The sequence below is a fragment of the Rhynchophorus ferrugineus genome, unplaced genomic scaffold, assembly GCF_030347505.1.
Source record: "Rhynchophorus ferrugineus isolate W39M unplaced genomic scaffold, kcgeb_rfMv2 rfM7, whole genome shotgun sequence".
Classification (NCBI taxonomy): domain Eukaryota; kingdom Metazoa; phylum Arthropoda; class Insecta; order Coleoptera; family Curculionidae; genus Rhynchophorus; species Rhynchophorus ferrugineus.
In genome coordinates this window covers 14,944,899-14,960,659 of record NW_027472586.1, presented here as the reverse complement: position 1 = coordinate 14,960,659, position 15,761 = coordinate 14,944,899, and the positions used below count along the sequence as shown (strand labels likewise).

The following is a 15,761-nucleotide window of genomic DNA, read 5'->3' as shown; positions in this document are numbered from 1 at the left end:
AACTTTTAGACAGCTTAGCAATTAAGAATAGATGTTATATATTACAACACGTTAAAACCCAATTAAACTGCTACTGCAGATGTTTACCGACCTCAATTGAATACATTTGATGACGTATTATTGCAAAAAAAACTTGCTCGGTCACACGGTGAAAAAGTTGGGAAGGATATATTGTTGCAGCTTGAATGGCAGCTTCTGCCATTTTCGTGTACTTACCAGACCAGCGACTTCTGATTGCCACCTGTTCAAATTAATACAGTATGGTTTGATAGGTACACAGCTTCAAAATGCTGAAGAAATGCTAAAATGGATCGATGATCGGATCAACATCGTTCTTTTGGTACCAAATGAGCATGTTGCCAGAAAGATGAGAAAAGAAAATATTTATTAATATATATTGTTCCAATTTCTCTCAATAAATACCAGAAAGATGGAAAAAAGTCAAAAAATTATCAAGAACCTAACATATAATTCAAATATTCGGTAAATTTTCGGACGCTCTATAGAAATATACAAATAGATGTAAATTCAACATCATCAAAAAGAGAAACGAACGTAATAAAAAATTTTAAAAAACAAATCCTATGTATAATGTAAAATACATATTTATTTATGATCAAATAATATGGCATTATAAATAAATCCCCGTCATTTTTATAAACAATTTCCTGAAAATTTAATTAAATTCAAGTCAAGATGCAAACTTTCTTTTTTTTATGTATTATCGATCCAAACAAATGGTAATCTGAAAGAAAATAAATATGGAGACTAATATTTGAATGAAACATTACGTTTACATAAAGTACTTAAGCGTAAAGTACTTTAAGTATATATTTGTGCAATACATATAAAAAAAGTATATAAAAGTAATTATAGTCTATCCAAAGAAATTTTGTACATACGTCATCAAGATGTTTAATGTATTGTCTGCTGCAATTTGTAAATTTGTTTTAAGCAATACTTTCCTTCTCATTTTATATAGTTAAAAAGAGACACAATGATGTCTGATAAGTTCCAACGTGTAACTGAACTAGCCTGCCAAAGTCGTCCGGTTATCAAACGTATGCAAAATTCTTCAAAACGTCTCTAAATAGTTACTTTGAACAAGAACAAGATAATAGAGGCCCCTTTTTGCCAGTAAAATTCGTTAGAGAAGTAAACATTTTTACTGATGAATATGTGTAATTGTTCAGTAACAGTAATAAGTTGTAATTATTGTAACTATTTTGCAGATATAGCAAATGCATTAGAGGGACTTTAGTGACTAATTTTATCAAGAATGGTGTACACAGGTAGTAGCAGAAGAAATAAAAAATACAGTGATAACAAAATGACTTGACTATCTAATAAAAGTAAAATATATTACTTAGATATAGAATTGTTAATTAGGTGGATTAAGCCTCCAGGGGGATACCATTACAAAAAGAGCACCTAGAACTCTACTTCATGGGTGATGAGGAAAAGAGTTCAATGTAAATATAATAAAACAACTCTAACCTATAAATTAATGTGGTTGTATAATTAACTCTAGTTTAAAATATTTGATAATATATGCATTATATGTACTATAATCTTAAATTAAATTATGTATATTTGATAACTTTTTTGTTTCATTATTTTATTTAAACTAAAATTTTGTTTAAAATCAGAGTTTATACGGCAACATTGCGAGGTTTTGACGTCATAAACGTAAATGATGTATGTTCACACCAACTTTGGATAGATTATATTTACTTTACCCGGAATAAAGATTATTTCTGCAAAAAAATAGAAAAAAGGAATAGTGAAATTTTAAATGCCCGCTACAGGTCTTATTTATATATTATATTAATAATATTATGTTACAATTAGACATTTTAACGTGTATTGATTGTGTGAGTGCCCCTAATGTAATATACATCGGTAAAAAGTGCAAACAAGTCGTGTATTTTCGTTCCAAGACAGAAAAATGTGATTAAATCTGACAACCAGCCAGTATAGTATGATCGGTAATGTATTCACAGTGTATATAGTCTCTAATAATGTTTTTTTTTTTAGTTGCCAAACAAAGAAAATAATATTTAATATAAAATCACTGGTTTGGTGGTACAAGTGTGCATGAAGCCAGTAAATATTTCTACATGATTCGAATGCCAACTAACTGAACTCACTGAATATTCACTGCTTTTCACTATTGAACGGCCACACTCTCAAAATATAAAGAAAAATATTAATTAAATACAAGTCTTCAACAAATGTCAATCTAATCCCATCATGGTTAGATTATGAAAAGCCAATTTCAAATATCTGATTTCAAATATCTGATTTGTACTTCAAATAGTTGTTGGGATACTTTACCAGATTAAAGATAAGTGACACAATGTCATTTTATCAAACAATGTCATTTTGTAAACAAAGTTGTTTGTAAACAATGTCATTTTATCAAACTTTTACAGCCTTGTATGTGTGTTATGGTAAACAGAAGTTTTGTCACAAATGTTTTATCATATTCTACGTGTTAATTTTAAATTTGTGCCATTTTTAAATAATATACTATAATAAATATAGACAATACAATAGAACATAAACAAAAACCCAAAAACTAAAGATTTACAATAACCATAAATACTATATAAAAATTAAACATAACCTAATCATAGAAAAAAAAGTAATCCATGACATAATTTTAAATGATCTGAATGAAATGATGTAAATGCTCTATTATTGAGCGGAAATATGTGTTAATGATGAAATATGACCTATTATTTGCATAAAAACAGTCAAAAGTATTTTACTATTTTATTTTACAATTTTAATCTTCTTGTCCTATTGCTTCTTGTTCCAAAATGCTGCCATATTAATATACAAAATATTGTTATTTACAAACTACTAAAAAAACTACCAAAGTAAAAGGTAGTAAAATCAGTCGAACCAAAAACAGCGACTGAAACAGTCGATAGTAAAACGAACTCAATTGCTAAACAGTCGATAGTCAATTTCAGTCGATAGTTCCCAACACTAATTATATTCCACGCATATTGGCACACATGAGCCTATGAAATAAAATTAATTCTATCGCTTTTGGACGTGTAGTTCTAATACATTTTACTACATTAAACCAGTTATTACTATTATAGTACTATATTGAACGATAACTAGAGAATTTTTAAATATTAAAAAAGCGTCTGTATAATATGTATTAAAATGAATTAATGGTTGCACATAAAAAAATTATATATGCATAAAAAAAGCATCTGGTGTAATCAAACATTTTTAAATTATGGAAAAAATGCATAAATACATTTATCCTGACGGCATTATACTGAATGTCTCATTATATAAAATTAATTGTTCATTTTGGTCTTCAAAAGCATGATTGATTGTTTGTTAATTATACTTATATATTGTTATAACTAATTCATTCTGATGCCGCATTTTATTATAATATACTAAATGAGCCACATGTTAAAGAAAAGTGAAGAACTAAAGCTGTCAGCACTGTCAATATATAATAAACTCTTACTTTACTAGCATCTTGAAACCAGTGTGGCCTTATGGTGTTCAAAATTTGTGTTGCACCATCCACAGTAATATAAATATCATAAAAAGATTCCAGAATAAGGTAGCGCGGAGTATTTTTGATGCTCCATGTTACTTTCGTAACGACAATCTACAAAGCAGCTGAAGGTAGAAACTGTCGAAACATTATTAAGGATTATGCCCAAAGACATGAACAGTTATAAGTAAAACTTAGTATACATTAAAAACAGTGACATATATTAAATCCAAATTGCTTAATATTGGTGAATGTTCTAGGCAAGTGTGTCAAATCCGACAAGTAAAATGATTCCCATCACGCCGGCAACCAGGCTGCGTAAGACCGGATGTCTTCTGCGATGATTTCTAAGTCGGTACTCGCCAGTCGATAGGCTTAATGCCGAGGAACGTGGTTCGGAGCCCACGTTAGACTCTAATAGCCGAAACAAACGCCGTTTAACTAACGTTAAACGACCGAACAGAAAACTGTTAAAAAATATAATAATTAAGCATTTCTTGTTCTGATAAATGAAAGGAGTCAATAGAACTTCAAAGGGCAAAAATAAAAAAATCTGCACTGTAAAATCTAAATATGGATAGATCAACAGTTAGACAGAGATCAACTACAAGCTTTCAATGAAATACAAGGTAATAAAATGTTTAGAAGCGAATTCAGAAGCATATTATATTATTCAGTTATGTAACTATGTTCCCATTTCAAGTATTTTTTATTGTGACAATGTAATTTTTTTCATATTTGTTAAGTACGAGAATTTTAACATGTCAATTGAAAAGTCCCCAGCCTGACACATAGATGGCGCTACTAGAATTAAATCCAAATGTTTTTAGTTAGCCCTAACGCTAAAAATATGTGTGCATAAATTTAACAGCTGTCGGACTATTAGTTTGTGAATTATAGCATTTTGACTGAAACAACTTTTGTTATTGTGAAAAAAAATGGATAAAAAGGAATTTCGCGTGTTGATAAAATATTGCTTTTTGAATGGAAAAAATACAGTTAAATCAAAAACTTGACTTCATACCGAGTTTCCGGACACTGCCCAAGAAAAATCAACCATAAAGGATTGGTATGCTATGTTTAGACGTGGTGAAATAAGCACCGAAGACGGTGAACGCTGTAGGCGCCCAAAAAAGGTTGTTACCGACGAAAACATTTTAAAAAATCCACAAAATGATTTTAAATGACCGTAAATTGCAACTGAATGAAATAGCAGACACTCTAAAGATATCAACGGAACGTGTACATCATATCATTCACAAATATTTGGGTATGAGAAAGCTCTGTGTAAAGAGGGCGCCGCGCGAGCTCACTTAAAAAAAAACAACGACGAGCTGATGATTCAGAGCAGTGTTTGAAGATGACCCGAGTTTTTGCGTCAATATATGACAATGGATGAAACTTGACTGCACACGATGAACCCGCTCCAAAGCGTGGGAAAACGCAACAGTCGGCTGGCAAGGTTATGGCGTCTGTATTTTGGGATGCGTATGGAATAATTTTCATTGACTACCTTAAAAAAGGAAGGACCATCAACAGCGACTATTACATAGCGTTATTGGACCGTTTGAAGGACGAGATCACCGAAAAAGGGCCGCATTAGAAGAAAAAGAAAGTGTTGCTTCTCCAAGACATTGCACCGTGCCAAACATCCATGAATTGGGGTTCGAATTGCTTCCTCATCCACCGTATTCTCCAGATCCGGCCCCCAGTGACTATTTCCTGTTCTCAGATCTCCTAAGAATGCTCGCTGGGAAGAAATTTTCGTCGAATGAAGAGGTGATCGACGAAACTGAGGCCTATTTTGAAGCAAAAGACAAATCGTACTACAAAAATTGTATCGAACACTTGGAGGGTCTCTATAATCAATGTATTACCCTTGAATGTTGAATTATGTTGAATAAAAAAAACTAATTTTACCAAAAAAAAAATTGCTTTACTATGGTATGCCGGGAACTTTTCAATTGACCTGTTAGTGTAAAAATAAATAATAATTTATATATCTCAATGTATTTTGTATACTAATGTATTAAAGTGTTAGTACTTAAATTTAAGGCAAAATCAATGTACCATTTGGAAATAAGTTTTCAGAAATCAAATTACATGTATATTCATATGAAATATTGCGAAAATGGATTTTTTATTAATGTTGACTATAGGGGATATAATTTGCATACATAATATTTAATGTCTCACATACACATATTCCAATAGAACAAAAAATTTACAGTATATTTTAAAATTATATTATTGAATCAATGAAAAATTTTCCATATTTATTAAATGTTAATTGTCAGATAAGTTTAGATTATTTAATATTAAATATTGTATAGTATTTATATTGTTATTATTATGGATATATTTTTATAAATAAACAAATTTAATTAAAATAAATTTTTCTATAAATTCTATTTATTTTATCTAAAAATTATAAACAAATTCTCGCTATATATTCCCGCTTGTGGCACTTTCCAGTTGTTCCGACACGCATGATTCAGTCACGACCTCATATACCCTTTCTTTGTCTGTCAATTGTATGCTCTATGAGAAGAAACTAATCCAACTAACTACTAAATCCAACTTCACAACAAAATATTTTCTTTACAGATGCCGATGCATATTTAAATTTATTATTTGACATTAAATATTTAAATTAAGCAATCAAATTCCTCAAATGACGATCATAGTACCATCCAATTTCTGGACTACGCGAAACTTTTCTTCAAAGATCTCTATTGAGTTGTCTCTCTCTATTACAGCATAAGTATCAATACTTGAATATTGTTGAATAATGAATACTGTTAATATATATATAGATAAAAAGTTGTACAACTTGCGCTTAATAATAGTAATTCTCAGAAGTGAATTTAAATAAATTTGTAAATACGTTTTATGATCACTATTTGATAATCTGTTAGATTTTGTTATGTAAAAATATTTTGTTATTCATATATTCCAATGGCATCAATTTGGGCGTATTTCGAACATATTAATATTTAAATTGATTAAAAAGGAACAAAAATATTTTAATTAGATAGGCCCTTTACTTATTTGGTTTATACATTGGCGGTATATAAACATTTAATGCCGCATAATGATAAATATTAATGACTATTAATTTTGGTGTTAACAAAGATTTTAACATAATGTATTCTTTAACCTGCTGTATTATCTTGTATTTTTTTATATATATTTTAAAGTCTCCTTTTACCAACTATGGGTTTATCTGGAATGGACCTACAGTTTAACGTACGCTCCAAACCACAGTCCCCAGCATTAAGTCTACCGACCGGCGAGTGACCAACTTTAGAAATCATCCGGTCTTACCCAGCGTGGTTACTGGCGCGACAGGTATCATTTTCCTTGTCGGATTTTACACTCTTGTCTAGGACAATCACAAGTTTTACAATCACAAAAATAAATGTACGACCATGCTCCAGCAGGATTTGAACGCGCGGTTATCACAACAGTCGGAGGACCGTCCTATCGCCTGTACCACTGCGCCACCAAGCCGACAATTATTATCTTGAATTAAAGAATCATATATAATTTTCAAATATAATTATAACCTTCTAGTCATTTTGAAAATTATTTTTTCTAGTAATTTAATAATCGTAACAACTTATTACATGACAATATGTTTACTTACTATTTTAAATAAATTACCTTGTCAAAATTGATGAAATCGCTGTGACGGCATTTTGCAGAAAGTGGATGTGTATGTTCTAACCCCATTTCAAAGAATATACATAATGTTACTTAATGAACTTTCACTTTTAGTAAACAAGAAGCAAGACAACAATATCGGTTCGAAATTCTAGAAACCGCGAAGGAAGTTAACATAATTGAATGTGTAATATGAACTATGACAATAATCGATAAGGCAATTTAAATTAGATTCATTACGGTTTATCATTATCATCTGGCAAATCATCTAGTGTTCACTTCTGTAGGAAAAAAAGTGTCCAGACAGTGCGACTTATAAATTCGTAGGTTTATATTTCGACTTCAGTTGGGGAGCTTACAGAGAGTCCCTCTTAAGAATATGTAAAACGGTGACTAAACTGTAATACGACAACCAGTGATTTATTTCGGCTACCCCCTCATATAAAAATAAATTAGAAATGATCCACAACGCAGCATTTAAAATCGCTCTGGGACTTTTCTATGTGTGTCATTTTCACAGTTTTCTGTCTTTTCTATCAATGTGTCTGATCGAGCTCACACAAACCGAAGGTGCTATTTTCGACAATGCCTCTTTCCATAAATCCAAATAGTTCTGGTTTGACCTTCTCGACCTGTGATATGTCTATTGCAATACCCCATATCAACTCAATTGGATTAAATAGACAGTGATAGGGAGGAAGACATGTATCATGTATCTTATCTCAGGCTTATTTCTAAAAAAGTAAATTACATAAAATACAATTCAATACAAACAAAATTGAATATTTCATATATATTTACCAAGTAACAATTTGAAATAGTTCATTCTTTAACATGATTTCCTCTAAACTTATTTTATGTACTTCAAGCCATTCCTTAATTTCAGCCTTTGTTGATGCACCTGTTGGGAATTTCCCCACCAGTGTATTATATAGGTAGTAGTAGTAGTAATAGTAGTATATAGTAATAGTACTATATAGGTAGATATGGTGCTTTGTACATAACAATAACTGATGGCTCCTCCAAGTTCTTTAAAAGCTGATTTTAAAACTACTGCAAAAACAAGTTATGGCTCATTTCTCCATGGTAGTCACCCTTGGACTTAGAAGAAAGCACTAATTCCGCACCAGGAATAAAAGCATTCCTTTTTCCAGAATAAAGAACTATATGTCTGTAATGAATTATTAATAAATGTTATGACTAATATAACTTAATCGATAATTATTCCAACGTTTACCCTTTTCGATAAACTTTTGTTGTATTCACACTACATTTATCGACACAATGTACCATTCTGAAATATTCATATCTCATTTAAATATATAAATGGATATAATAATTCTTCCTTGATTTTGTTTATATGTTTTTAAAAATTGTATTCTTTTAAAAGCAATCTCTGAAAGTTCCATTAAACCCCTTCGTGGGTTATGTTTACACCACTTAAATCCTATATTACCCAACAGCGTATTAAGGGATGTTCTACATGTTTTGCATTGACTATATGTTATGTTATTCTAAGTTACTTTATACTTTTTATAAATTGATTGATTTATATAATAGCTAAATGTATTTTATAATAATACCTATTTACAATATCAATAATTAAGTCCATAAATAAGTTAATTATAGTATAGCAACATCGAATACAATCTTTGTTACAGAAAAAAATGCATTTAACAAGCAAAAAGGGAAATATTATATTGTGCATGAATGCGTATGTTTCAATTTCATTAGATATACAATTTACGTAACATTAGTCACCTTCAATTTTTTATCAATTTCCTTATTGTTTAAAGTGATACTTTCATTAAAAGCAAATAAAATGTGTAATTGACATAAAACCTGTATATTTTTATATTTTGTTATTTTCCTCCACTAACAAAAGTGAATAATAAAGTGCCATAAAACGTAATTTTCAGAAAAAATATTAATACATTTTTAACATGATGATATGATATGATTACCCAGTTTTTTACCAGTCTGACTGAGTCGGATTTTATACTCTTGATACCAGGTGTACCGGAAAGCCATTACCGGTTTTTATAACAGATGTCGCTAGGCTTAAATATGCAATGTTATGATTTAACACATAAGTGATTTTATTTTACTGACATCAAGCTTCAAAACTATACATGTTATATTTTGTGAAATATGTCAAATTACGTGTCTGAAAACGTGCATCGCGGCATAACTTTTCATATTTAATTGAAAGAAAAAATTCTGCTGAAGGTCATTGTTTGCTGGCTAAACTCTAAGCTCTAAACTTAAGAACATGTGGGGCGTGGTTTCGAAAATTCAAAAGTGGTGATTTCGATGTGCAAGACAAAGAACGTCCTGGTATACCGAAAAAGTTTGAAGATACGAAACTGCAAGAGTTATTAGAGGAAGACGCAATACTAAACCCAAAAACAATTGTCGGAAGCGTTAAATGTGACGACCGATTACAATCAATGGGGAAAATTTAAAAGATGGCAAGACGATTGCCACATAAATTGAATGCTGATTCAAAGGTATAATTGGGAGTCATTACTGCATGAAGTAGTGGCGGGTGATGAAAATTGGATTTATTTTAAAAATCCTAAGCGCAAAAATTCATGGTTATCGCCTGGCAAAGCCGACCGATCGACTCCAAAGCCAAACCGTTTTGGTCGCAAGACAAAGCTCTATGTTTAGGGGGACCAAAGTGGCGTGATGTATCACGAACTGATGAAACCTGGTATATAAATCAATAGTTACCGCTACCGACAACAAATGATCAATTTGAACCATGTATTGATATCGAAAAACATTCAGAATAGGTCCGATGACACGGTAAAGTGATTTTACAGTACGATAACGCGTCATCTCATAAAACAAACCCGGCCAAGAAAGCGTTGAAAGCACTTGGCTGGGACAAATTATCACACCCGGCGTACTCTCCAGACCTTGCCCCGTCCGACTATTAACATTTCGCATCAATGAGACACGTGCTTGCAGAGCAACACTTCGCCAATTTCGAAGAATGTAGAAAATGGCTCGATGAATGGTTTTGCTCAAAGAACAAACAGTTTCTGGCATATGAAATCCTGAAATATGAATATATGATTTGGATATCTACACAACACAGTAGTTAAAACGAAACCAAGCTAAAGGTCACATAACAAAGATGGCGCGCAATCAAAATGGTAGCTATATTTTTGCCCCATCTGTTATAGTAAACTGATATACCAATCTCTTGGATGATAGGTTAAGTTAGCGTCTCCCAACTAACCAGTACAGTGGTTTAATTTTGAGTCTGATCCGCACTGTTTTTTCTCTAACATGATATTGAACCAACAAAAATGGACATCACATAATCAGACAGTATGTGTCTGGAATTTCTAAACATAAAAAGCATACTAGAACATGCAAAGTAACAGACAATTCTTATTAACAATTAATTGCACTAAAAGAAATAATGTAATATTTTACTTGAATATCCTAATTAATGTTTATTTTGTATCTCAATATCAATAAAATACAAAATATTTCCATACATTATTAATGGGGCTTAGGGCGTTCGACCTTACACTTTATTGTTTACACATCAGTTACCTTGAGTTTACCACATCGATTATTTATTTTTATAGCGTCAACACTAATTTTGTATAAATAATTGTGGCAAATTTTTGGAGGCCAGAGGAGTTCATATGCCAGAGTATAATATGTTAAAATGTAATCCTATAACTAAAGCGGAATTTTTTATCTTATTTACTTTTTTATAATACCTTTTCCAGTACTACTAGTAATATATTTTCGATATAAAATTCAGATGCTATCAGAAATATTGGGATAAATACTTATAAAATTATTTTGAAACTATTAAAGATGGACATATTGGTTATTAAATATTGACTGTCTTCTATTTATAATATCACTGGAAGTCAGTGCCTTCATTACAGTCATTTTGTTTTGTTTTGTTCATAATTTAATCTCAATTTTTAATTTAATGTCATAAAATTATATTATTATTTTTGTAGTATTTTGGCTCGGCACCGACTTCTAACTGATCAGTTGGTAGTAGTTGAAATAATATTGTAAATATATAAATAGGTTTTGGTAGGTATTAAGCTAAATTGTGAGTATATAGTAGAATATAAAATACATATAGTAGATAGGTTAAATAAGTTTTTTATTTATTTTTATTTAGTTATTACAACGATTATTATGTACATATTTTATTTTAAAACATTTTTTTGTGTTAAAAATCTAAGTTTAATTATTTTTTAATTTTCAGTTTTTTTTTTAGTGAGTTATTTATTTTTTTGTCGGTTCAACTTTTTTTAATATTTTATTTTTCTCTTTATAGTGTTAGATATTTACTTAATATATTACGCAGTTATTTCATTAAGTATTTTAATGGATAGCCCCCGTTTTGGTGAGGTGAAAGGAACAATGTTTAAATATAAGGAACGCTTCCTAGTCTAGGTGATTTGACAAATTTTCTAACCAAACTAAAACAAAAAAGTCGCTACCCCTATTGGGAATCGAAGCTGACACCTCCGCGTGTGAGTTTAACGTTCTAACCGTTACACCATAGAAACAGTTGCCTAGAATGTTTCTACCATTTGTCATATGATATTGTTAGTGCTTAAAAAGCAAATTGAACGGCTTTTACACTTAACTACTTATGATTTTTCATCACATCAGTTCATCAGTAACATTATACACCATTATCTGATTATTTTAGATAAAAAAAACACGCGAAAACTTTGTACATGCCCTTTAAATTTGAGGGTTTTCCTCTATTTCCCCCCTTCCCCCATCAGATCCTGACTTGGTTTCAATGGGAGCACCTCAGAAGTGCACTCTTTCGAATAAAAAAATTTTGAAAATCGGTCCATAATTGACGGAGATTCGAAGTAAAATGGATTCTGTTCGTTAGTCCCGTTAAACCTTAAGAACGGCTAATTTTAGTTTTGCAATATTTTTAGGAGTTCAGGGAAGGTTTATATGGTGAGAAAATATGGAATAATTTCAAGGAAAATAGTAAAAACAACAATTTTGTTTTCCCATAGAAATTTTCCTTTCTCATTTTCGCATTGTTGTTAGTACTCAAATATTTATAAATATATATGTCCGAAAATTTATTTTGTGACTAAAAATGTTGAATGCTGATTAAAAGTGCCGGCCACTATTGTCAAACTACGATTCGAAAAAAATATGTATTACAAATTAAAGATAATTGCTCGACACTGACACACGATTTATACTTCATACATATGTAGGTATTTTTTGGTAGGTTCATTGATTCAATAACGTAAAATTCAAGCAAAAAATAATGACTGATATTTTTCTTAATATATATTTTAAAGACTCCTTTTTACCAACGAGGGTTTATCTGGACTGGACCTACTATTAACGTGGGCTCCGAACCACGGTCCTCGGCATTAAGCCTACCGACTAGTGAGTGACCAACTTCGAGATCATCCCAGACATTCGGTCTTACCCAGCCTGGATACTGGCGTGACTGGGATTATTTTCTTTGTCGAATTTTATACTTTTGCCTAGAACAATCACATCCCTTCAGAATTCGAACCCGCGACTATGGTTAAAAGAAGCCTTGGGAAAAGATAAGCCTTGGGAAAATACAACTATGACTGAAGACACGGCGTATTAAAGCTAATGAAACAAAATCTACCCATGTAACATTCACTCTGCATAGAAGAAAATGCTCACCAGTGAATATCAATAGATGTCAACTTCTCCAAGTTGCGGATGCTAAATATCTTGGTATGCATCTAGAGCGACACTTAACCTAGAAGAAGTACATACTTGCTAAACAAAAACAACTCGGACTTAAAATATATCAAATGAATTGGCTTATTGGGCACAAATCCAAGTTATCATTAGATAACAAGGGTATCGGTATTGTGCAGTCCAATGTGCTTGATAATCAGGTAAATGTGCAATGTGGTAATGAAGTACGTAGATTAAAACGTTTAACACCATCTGATATGATTATAGGACACATACAGACATTATAATAAGATTTAGAACAAAACTAACTAATAAAATATTTTACACACTAGATCACTTAATGCAGTTAATTTCTAGATGTCATGGGCAGCTTTTTGATTCATTAAGAATAATAATTTTAAAAAATGTATTAGTTCTGTAGAGATATCGCGATATAGTATTACTAAAATAAATAATTTTAAAACCATCTATTAGGAAAAATCTAAATTACCATCTCATAATATAACGAATAATGAACCTAATACATAAACAATTACGAATTATGGTTATATAAATATTTTACGTGGTACAGCATAAATTAAGCTATCTAGTAAAAGTTTCTCAAAATTATGTTAATGTCCTAGCAATAAAAAGAGGTAGTTTAAAACATACAAGATAAAACGCCAAAAAAAATTTGTTTACCAATTAAGAAAAAATATTACTATTTATAGGAATTTTATGGTATATTAAAATTATATAATAGTTATAACATATATACCATTCATCTATTTTGCATTACGTTACTGTTATTCTAATCTACTGTATAGATGAATAGATGAATTGTGTCCTCCAAAAAAAACAAAATAGATGTGCCTTATGCAAAAAGAACTTCATTGTATTATTTAAAAGCTATATATTATAACTGGCTATAAAAGAGGCCTAAAAGTTAAGGCAAATTTTATATATTTCTCTTTAAGGTCATATTAGAAATGAATCCATTTGTTTAAGATGTGATCACTGCACAGTTCAGTAACAAATTCAGAGACGCAGATTACAATAGTTTGGACAGGTCCGCCGAAAAGTGAACAATTTCCTCACAGAGCTCTGCGAAAAAAATTGACCTTTTGGATGGAAGACACAACGAACAGCTTCGAAAGTGCCAAGATCATTAAAAACAATCGTAAACATAGGAAACTAATATTTTCGAGACCATGGCAGCTGCAGCCGACTGACAACTATGGTGAGATTTAGTTAAGAATGTTCGAAGTCCTACGGCACCAACAACAGCGTATTGGTTGAGATGTAAACATTCTCCCCAAGCACCGGCTAAGGATTGATGATGATGATATATCAAAATCTACTTCTTGTTTTAAGTATGACATCTTAAAATTAATAGGCCCAATATTGAAACAACAATTTTTGAACAAATATTAACTAATATGGGGTAAAAATAATAAAACAAATGTTCACGAATGGTTTTAATATATAAAAGTTTTTTGATAAATCAAAAAAAAAAGAATAATAAATTTGGTCAGATTATATTAAACACTGCCCTGCGCCATATAATACTAATTATATAAAATAATTAAATAAACGGAATAAAATTCTGTAATAATGTTTCAAAAATTATAAATACATTCTGTTAAAAATGTGACATTGATCGTAGAAAAGGAGTAGATTATTTGAAATGCTCTCTTAAAGGAATTTATAAAATTCTTTATGTTGCTAAACTGGCACAACTGTTCTACAGGATATAGACTAAATAATATGAACACTATCTTGTTGAATGTTGACATGCTTCGATAAAAATAATGCCAAGTCTTGTAGATTATATTTCAGTGTATTTTACTCTTTGTTCGCTTAAATGTGTGAACTCACAAATACTATTTAACATTTCACGAGCGACAGTATCCACAGCAACGACAGCATAGTATAATGTAGTACATAAAATATGACAAAACATCATCGGTGAAGAGAAATAGTGGGCGAAACCCAAAGTTAACTCACAGAGACTGACGACCATTATAATAGATTTTGTTCATACAACATAAAAATACCGAAACAAAAGTGGCAGCAGAACTCAGCACTCATTTGAGTAATAGTTATTTCGACAAAAACAATATAGCAATATCTCCACAAAGCTAGCGTTCATGGAAGGGCTGTGATTGCGAAACCTTTTATAACGGAAGCAAGCGCTAAGCTGCGATACACTGTCAACACCTGATGATTGAAAGAATATGGTATGGTTCAACGAATCATCCTTTACATTATTTCCTACAAAAAGGATCTAAACTGCTTGCTTCTTACAGTCAAGTCTTATTCAGCTGGCCTTCTTATTCACATCACTGGTCGAATTACCTACTTATTGATGAAGGTCTTATCATATTCCAAAGTGATAATGCGCCTATCCACACAGCCAAAAATGTTTAGTCTTCAAAAAGGTTTGAAGAGCATGAGAACATCATCACACATCTTCTCTGACCAGCACAATCTCAACAAAATTGATTATTCCAACATAATTAAATTAATTGCCGGATATTTCGGTACAAGAATGAGGCAACATTCCATTGCAATCTCTACGAATCTATTTCGAGGGAAACTGTAGCTGTTGGTGACTCAGCACCTTAAAAATAGTTAAATATTATACATATGTTCATATTTGTCCATCCCCTGTATATACCGATGCAAAGCTGGAACATTTAGTTTATTCTAATGATTTTATCAGTGCACAACAAAATAATGAAAACAGAAAATAAAGAATTAATGTTTTTTTAATGTTTTAAAATTTCCTTTTTACAAATGAAGGTTTATATGGACCGGATCTACAGTTTAAAGTGGGCCCCGATCCACAATCCTCGGCATT

General features: G+C 31.0%; 1 protein-coding gene across 3 annotated transcripts in view; it reads right to left on the bottom strand.

Annotated features, from left to right (window-relative positions):
* Positions 1-15,761, bottom strand: part of LOC143199979 (ABC transporter G family member 23) — a 68,411-nt gene that overhangs the window by 51,856 nt on the left and 794 nt on the right. The window lies entirely within an intron of this gene.